A 7,392-nucleotide genomic window follows, 5' to 3' on the forward strand; every position below is an offset into this window, starting at 1 on the left:
TGTATTTGTTTTCTCAAATATTTTCTAAAACTTAAAAAAAAAAAAAGCCTTTTTTCAGTGTGTGAATGTGTGTGTGACTGTGCTTTGGCCCTTCAAGGAAAGTAGAAAAGTGCTATACAAGTATACGCCATTTATCATTTACCAGTTTAGCTTCTTGTTTTGACTCAGAAATCTGAGGTTAAATTACAAATTCTGAGTTTAAAGTCAGAATTTTCCATGGCCATTTTTTTATTCTTCATGGCCCCAATCCTCTTCATTATTCATGATAAAGGGGACCATGCAGATTTTTTTTCATTAAATGCAATACACTTCCATCAAGATTAAAACTAGTGATAAACAATAAAATAAATAATTTAAAATATTTTTTTTGTTTGTTTGCTTGTTTTCAAAAATGTGAAGTATAGAAAAAAACAAATATTGAAATATGTGCACAGTTCTGTCTTATTGTGGACCTTCTTACAGATCAGTCAGTTGTAGTTGTGAGTCATAGTCATTTCTAAGAGTTACAATAACGTGGAGCAATAAGTGAGTGTGAAAGTCTGAACAGATGGTAGAAATTACCAGTACACCTGAATGCAGCAATAGGGAGCTCTTAATGAAAGTCCATAAGTGTGGAAATTCCATGCAGCCCCCGAATGCAGCTCATTCTGCGGTGAATTTGAGCATTAAATCCACACAATACAGTCAGAATTAAATGCTTGAAGCAACTATAAAATGGATGTTTGCAGTCGCCAAGTGAGGAGGAAAAGTTGATAATTAAAAGTCATGGTTGCAAGTTTAAGCAACCTGTAAGAGATGTTGAACAATGCTTTACTTGCCCAAATAAATAGTGAAATAATTCATTTGGTAATTCATTCGATAATATAATTCCTGTGGTCATATCACCCAAAATGTGGTGTCCACATATGTGGACGTCAGGTCTGAAGAGGTTAAGACAGTTCTGAGGGTGAAAGAGGGTCCAACCCAATACTAGCAGGGTGGTAGCTAATATGCTGGGCACTGGCTAAGCTTTTTATACTTTTGTACTAGAGCTGTCAGATTTGTCGCGTTAAAAACGCATTAATCTGACATATGCTTGACGCTGACAATTTTTGACGCATTAATTGCGGATTTTCTCATACGTGTCTTTCTACACCACGCGCGCGGGCGTCCCCCCTAACTCACCGGCTGCTCTCACTAGATCACGGGCGGGTCTCCAACCTTCGAGCTGCGAGCTAAAACCGGCCGGCGCTAGGACCTGGAGAGCTCCTGCACCCTAACCCGGCTCCGGTTCGCGTCCAGTACCACGTCTGGTGGTACCGGCTCGCATCCGGCGCCGCGTCCCGAGAGCTGCGGACCCCCGACGTTCTGAACAGCAAGCGCGAGGGACGTTTTAAATGTTCTGGAGGTTTAAGCGTGATCCAGCCCCAGCATAGCGGTCTGTCTGCCAGCATATTCATGGCGTGAGCTCCTCTGGACACGTCGCTGCATCGAGCTGCAGCCAGAGAACGCGGCGGCAGTAACAGACTGTCAAACTATCCACAGTGTATCCCGCTTTTCTCAGTCTTTAATGTTTTAAAAAACAAAAGTTAATTGGAAATGATAAATCTCTATTTCATTGATTACTGTAGTTCAGCAGAGGAGGAAAAGATTTGGTCCTGACAAAAAATGAACATGAAAGTGTTATGGAAATGTTATTTTTGATGTTTTTTATTTTATTTTACTGAACGTTGATTGAAGTTTTGAATTTAAAATGCCCTTCACTTGCACTTGGGCTTTTGTTAGGGATTTTATGTTACAACCTTTTATTGTTAAGAAAGTTTATCTCAATACAATGTTACAAAATAAAGTATTTCTGATGAAAACTATACATTTTGTCATTCTCGTTTTCATAATTAATGTAGAACAGCTAAATTCCATGAAGCACACATTTTTTTCGTTAAAAAAAGGCAACATGTTAGTTTGTGATTACTCGCAAGTTAACTCTGGACAATGCGATTAATCGCAATTAAAATTTTTTTTTGCCTGACAGCTCTATTTTATACAAATATTTACTCAATGGTCAATACATTTTTTTTCTTACAATAAACCACTTATTGAATCCTAATGAGCTGCAAGCTAGCTGAAACCATTTCGGGGATGCTTCGAGGACCTAATCAGCCCTTTGCCACTGAAATAACAAAGCTTCAAATTGTCTTGCTGGTAGGAGCAGGGGCACTTACACTAACCCCTCAAATGTAGATTTTATGAAGATGACCATAAAAGACATTAAGGTCTATGGAGAGCTCTTTCTGTTTCGCCAGACATTGGCCTGAGGGGATGTGTATATCCTACTGGGCTTTGACTGTCATGGTGACGATCCACAGTACTCTGTATGACTGTGATCCAACTTGTAAAAAGACTAAATTTGAATAAAGTTTTATTGTTGTTTTTCCTCAATAATGAACACACAGGAGTTACCAGATGCTAACATTACAAACAACACCTATTATTTTGATGCATTTGTCAGCTCTGTCCCAGCCTCCTTTTCCATAGACTTCCACCAAACCTCTGGAGTTATCCAGGTCCTCTCACTCTGGCTTTATCTTCATGCTTTTGTCCTTCATGCTTTTTCTGCCGTCATCCTCTGTGTCTTCTCATACTTATTGGTATCTTACAAACACTTTCCTATATTTGCTCCAACCTGCTTGCACAATCCTCTTTTTTCCACACTACTGCTTTGGTCTGTTAACCCCAAGTCATTCTTTTAAGCACCTCATGGTTTTATTTGGCTCCTTGCTACACACCAATGCTCCGTCTCACTGGAGCTAACCTTGTTACTTGATTCCAGAACAAACTGTAGGGAAACTCAGAAATTACTTTCCAAACATTAGTTCTTTGATTTCCTTCCGTTTTTCACAATTATGAAGTAGAGCTTATTTTGCTGCTCCATCTGAATAAACAAGTTTGACAACTTGTACACATGAAAATCAGTTGTGTAACAAGATAAAAGTGCCTACAGACTTCCTTTAATAATATGTTCTTCCAGGGCTCAGTATATTGCTTATGTGAGCTTACCTCTTTAATACTGGCAGAATCCAGCCCAGTGTTGTGATGGTTCTGGTGTCTGCGGCCTCCATGGTGCTGCTCAGCATCCCAACTCTCATAGTGATGCTCAAGCAGGACCATGACAGGAACTGTCATTTTGTTGCCCTCAGAGTCCCAGGAGTGGACAAAAAAGTCCTGATGTCCTTCATCAAGATCAACTCCTCTTTTCACCTAAAACATAAGATAAAGACTACGATTTGACTTTGACACTTTGTAGTAAAACCAATTGTGACTTTAACCGAACTTTTGAAAAAAGTTAAATATGATACTTTTATGTCAAAACTGTTACTTACAATTAACACTCCATCAGAATTCAACACAAAGTGACTGTCATCTGTGCTGAAAAGAAACTGGATTCGATCTGTGCAGTCAGTGAATCCAACTAAGAAAAAACACATCAAAATATCAATCGAAAACGAGTCTTGGCCACTCTTTAAAGGTATGGACACATTTAAGACTATTTTTTTTCTTTAACACACTGTGAATTTCCGCCAAATTAAAGGTTCCATTCAGTTTTACAGGTTTAGGTAAAGCAGATTCCATATGTTTATTCTTCATTGATGAGTAGGAGTAGTTATGGACAAAAATTTATCTCACTCAAGTTTATAATAATATAATCTATAATGTATATATATATATATATATATATATATATATATATATATATATATATATATATATATATATATATAAAAGTATAATATATCTATAATATATAAATATATCTGTAATATATAATATGCAGTTGGCAATGTTTAATTATGAGATCAAGTATTGTCAGTAGAGACAAAGCTCACTCCAATATGGACAGAGGTATACAACGCAAGAATAGAAAAAGAAAAACACCAAACTTTACAAATAATGTGCAAAAAAAATGTTCAAGAAATAAAGGGACCAGAATCAAGCTGGTAATACGGTAATAAGGATTAACCTCAAACAACTTGTTACCTATTTTAGTAATTAATATTTTAGTGAATCATCCTCCAACTTCTTCCCGTTTCTTTGGTAACATTTTCCCTCATCTCCTACATCCTATTCTCTCCTCCTCTCTTTTGTCCGGTCTCACCCGAAACAAATCTGGATATTAAGTCTAAAGCTTTGCCTCAAATACGAAAGGGTTTATATAGATATAAACCCTGTGTGTCTGGAGACTCGTAAGCCCCTGTTGTAACAGTAGAATCTGTCCAACACACGAGACCTTTAGCTCCTATCTATTTCTCTTATATATTAAAAAAAAAAGCAGAACTCTTTTTCATGTGAAATACAAACGATGGGTACCACCACATTCAGGAAGTAAGAAGTAGTAACTGAGGTCAACATACCTTTGCCCAGTCTTGTGCCTGGCTTCAGAGTACTTGTGTTCACTTTGAATATCAACGATTCCGACTCAAATCCAGGTCTACATGATGACTCTTCTGCAGCCGACACAACTGCTATCTAGAAAAAAGTAACATCTTGGTACGGTTTAAAAACCTCACAATTTGAAATTCCCACATTGCTAACAAAGAACATTATTTTTTAGGCTTCAATAAACTAAACATGTAAAAATTTCCTGCAATATTAATTAGGAAGTACACACAAAAAGTTCCTGTTTTTTATTATAAAATCATGGTAGTTAATATTAATCCAAGAAGAAGATTGAGTTATTCTGATGAGTTGACTTTTTTTTTGCTGACTTTGACATTACTGTAATAGTTTTGTATGTGGTACCAGTAAAACTTTGAAACAATGTAAATTTCCCAGAAGATTACAATTAATGTGAGCACACACAGCAAAACATTTATCATGAGAAGGAATTTATCTTAAAACTCTTTTAAAAATCTTTTAAAACTTACTAGTTGTTTTTTATTGCCATTTAGGAGTAATTCAATATAATCTTTCTACTATAAAAATCCAGTTAAATAGCATAAACTGACAAGTGATGAAAAAATGAAAATATTCGTACAAGATGCTGACAAATCTGAGAGTAAATGTTATTAAAAAATCTGATAATCTCTTACCTGAAGAACAACCAAAGCCAGAAATCCTGTAACCCAATCATTTCCTATTCCTGAATAAAACATCATGTCAAAAGTCACCTGAGTAATTCAAATTATACTTAGGAAGAGCTGCATGTAAATGACTGACAGCGGACAGTTGCCTTACTGTGGGTTATCAGCAGTGAGTGTGAGCTTCTGCATTCACTTATTAGTCACACTTCCTTCTGTGGAAAACCTCCAAGTCAAACACAGCAACTCAAGTTTGGTAAAACCACACATTCTTACAGAAGAGTCGGCTGAACATTTAATACATAACAGAGAGCTGAGCTCATAGACGATCATTTCAAAATTAACTTAACCATTTTGGTCAAACGTATCACAACTAAGCCACATTTTCAAAAGTGTATTTTAAAAGTATCCCACAAAAGTGAAAATGCAAAAGGATCAACAACTTGTATTTGTGTGTCTGTGGAGGAAACCAGGAAAACATCTCAAGCAGAAACGGAATTTGAAAAAGTAACAACTCAAATTTGAGGTCAAAGGACCACAAAAAAAGGAAAATCGTTTCGAACATGGAGTCATTTGTTATGAGACAAAAACAGGCAGAAAATGTAATGTGAAGATGAAGAAGAACGAATGAAGAATGAAGAACGAGAAGACCAAAGGGAAAGTGAGAAGATGCATCAATTAAGGTCAAGTTTAACCATTTCAATTTGACATTTAGAGGTCTTTCAGACAGTTCCATGTCAAACACTTTGCAGTGAGTAGAAGTTTAACATGTTCAGAAATATAATAAATAATGAAGTCTTCGTAATTTGGAAGATTGCATCTGTTTGAAATGCTGTCATGTACAGTATGCAGTAGTCTGTTGCTGCCATCTAGAGCACTGAGCTCATGCACACTGCACAAGATGGTAGCACTGCAACTGTGAGACAGGGATGAAGGACTGAAGTAAAACTTGACATCCTTGTGATTAGAAGTCTGTCCATTCTTCAGGTCTCCCTCTTTCCGCTCACATTTACTCATCATCTTTTATGCCTCTTCAGCTGTTTCATTTTTTACAAAAAAAAACACATTTGTTTTCCAACAGAACATTTTAGGTGGATCAGCTGGTCTTATCTACAGCATTTTAAAAGATTCTGTAAATAAAAGAAAACACTGATAGAAAGTGTGCTGAAAAAAATACAGCAGGAAAATAAAAACCTGAAACCACAAAACTGTTAACAATCTTGTCACAAATCCCTCCAGAATTGGAAAGCAATACAGCTTTCAACTTTTCATCTTTGTAGTGTTTCAATTCTTGTTTCTGCTTAATCTTTGTTTCAGTGTTGTATTTTGATGCTGATCAAAGGCTTTGTGACTTTGAATATGTCAATTAAAAGAAACAATCCTTCTGATGGAAGTTTGGCTGTATACCGCCCTCTGCTGTGCTGGAGTGTGCAGTACAATGTGAACATTTCAAAAAGACTAAAGCAAAATGCTGAAAACAGAAAAAGAACATCCATCCATTTTCTTAACCGCTTTGTCCCTTTTGGGGTTGCGGGGGTGCCGGAGCCTAACCCGGCTGCTGATGGGCAAAGGCGGGGTACACCCTGGACAGGTCGCCAGTCTGTCGCAGGGCCTCAATCACACACACATCCACTCTCACAGTCACACCTAGGGGCAATTTAGAGTCACCAATTAACCTATGAAGCATGTTTTTGGACGGTGGGAGGAAGCCGGAGTCCCCGGTGAAAACCCACGCATGCACGGGGAGAACATGCAAACTCCACACAGAAAGGTCCCAGCCGGGATTCGAACCGGGGCCTTCTCGCTGTGAGGCGAGAGCGCTAACCACTGCGCCACTGTGCAGCCCAGAAAAAGAACAATAAAGGAGAAAAAGCTTAACAAAAGGCAGAGAGCATGAACACATTATAAATAGGAATAAATAAAGAAATGTATATGTATTTGAATGAATTGTTAACCTGGATCTTGTTTTGTAGAATGTTTGTTGTAACAGGTGATCATTCTGATTCAATCATATCCTTAAAAATATAAATAATATACATTTTTTGATTGTTTAATTTCATTTGCATTTCTACAAAAATATCTGTACACTAATCAAAAAAACAAAATTGAATTTATAAAAATATGTAGTAGCAGTTAAAACCAAATATTCTACAAGAATTTGAAAATCTGTTTTTTCAATGACCAAGACAGATGAAAACAAAAAAAATCTTGGCTTTATTCATATTATGAATTTTATTACACGAAATGTTTCTATTTGACACAATGCTGTCGGAACAAACTACCCGTATAAAGAAACTATCTGCTTTGCAAGTAAGAAAACTTGCATTTTTCCTGAGAT

At 36.7% G+C, this 7,392-nt stretch overlaps 1 protein-coding gene and 1 long non-coding RNA gene across 4 annotated transcripts in view; one reads left to right on the plus strand and one right to left on the minus strand.

The window, feature by feature from the left end:
- The window catches only part of LOC112140997 (RAS guanyl releasing protein 3 (calcium and DAG-regulated)), a 62,410-nt gene that overhangs the window by 46,139 nt on the left and 8,879 nt on the right, over positions 1 to 7,392 (plus strand). The window lies entirely within an intron of this gene.
- Positions 3,043 to 4,500, minus strand: LOC112140999. Its single transcript, XR_002918306.2, has 3 exons — positions 4,389 to 4,500; positions 3,360 to 3,448; positions 3,043 to 3,237 (listed from the first exon to the last, which is right to left on the minus strand). It is a non-coding gene; the product is annotated as an uncharacterized LOC112140999 (long non-coding RNA).

This window comes from Oryzias melastigma, linkage group LG15, assembly GCF_002922805.2.
Source record: "Oryzias melastigma strain HK-1 linkage group LG15, ASM292280v2, whole genome shotgun sequence".
In the NCBI taxonomy this organism is placed as follows: Eukaryota; Metazoa; Chordata; class Actinopteri; order Beloniformes; family Adrianichthyidae; genus Oryzias; species Oryzias melastigma.